Here is a 587-nt window from a genome sequence, read left to right as displayed (position 1 = left end):
GAGAAGGGGAGCGGGGATGCCCAAATTCATACGACCCCACCCCTCAAGGGGGCCGAAGTCTCGGTCCTGGTGGAGTGAGGGTCCCTCTCGGCGAGACTGCGGGAGGTCTGCRGCTCATCCCCCAGGGATGGGCGGCCCTCGGGCAGAGAAGGGACCCTCCGCGGGACTCCGCACCGAGCAAGGCGACTGTCGCATCCCGCAGGAATGGGGTCTGAGAGCCTCCAGCACCGCGGGGCACTTGCGGCGGGGAGGGGCTTTATCCAGCGTCGATTCCCCCCCACGCCTCCCCTGCAGCAGCCGGCTCCAGACGAAGCCGGGGACATCCCAGCGCCAGGGGAACGGGCAGAGCCTTTCCTCGAAAGCATCCTGTGCGGGGGACACGCTCCCAGGGGACCGGGCCGGGCCGGGCAGCCCCTCGCCGTGCCCCGTGGGGGCTGCGGCGGGCGCCACGTGATGCCGGGGCGGCCGTATAAAGGCCTGGGGAGCGCTGGCAGCAGGCGCAGTGTGGGAGCGTTTCCACCGGGTCCCAGCTCGGGAGGGGTGGGGAGGGGGGAGCCGCCTTCCCCACTTCTGCCCTCCCCCCTCCC

Source organism: Malurus melanocephalus, unplaced genomic scaffold (assembly GCF_030028575.1).
Source record: "Malurus melanocephalus ecotype Western Australia unplaced genomic scaffold, MMel_1.1 scaffold_28, whole genome shotgun sequence".
Lineage (NCBI taxonomy): Eukaryota > Metazoa > Chordata > Aves > Passeriformes > Maluridae > Malurus > Malurus melanocephalus.
This window is presented reverse-complemented; position numbering follows the sequence as displayed.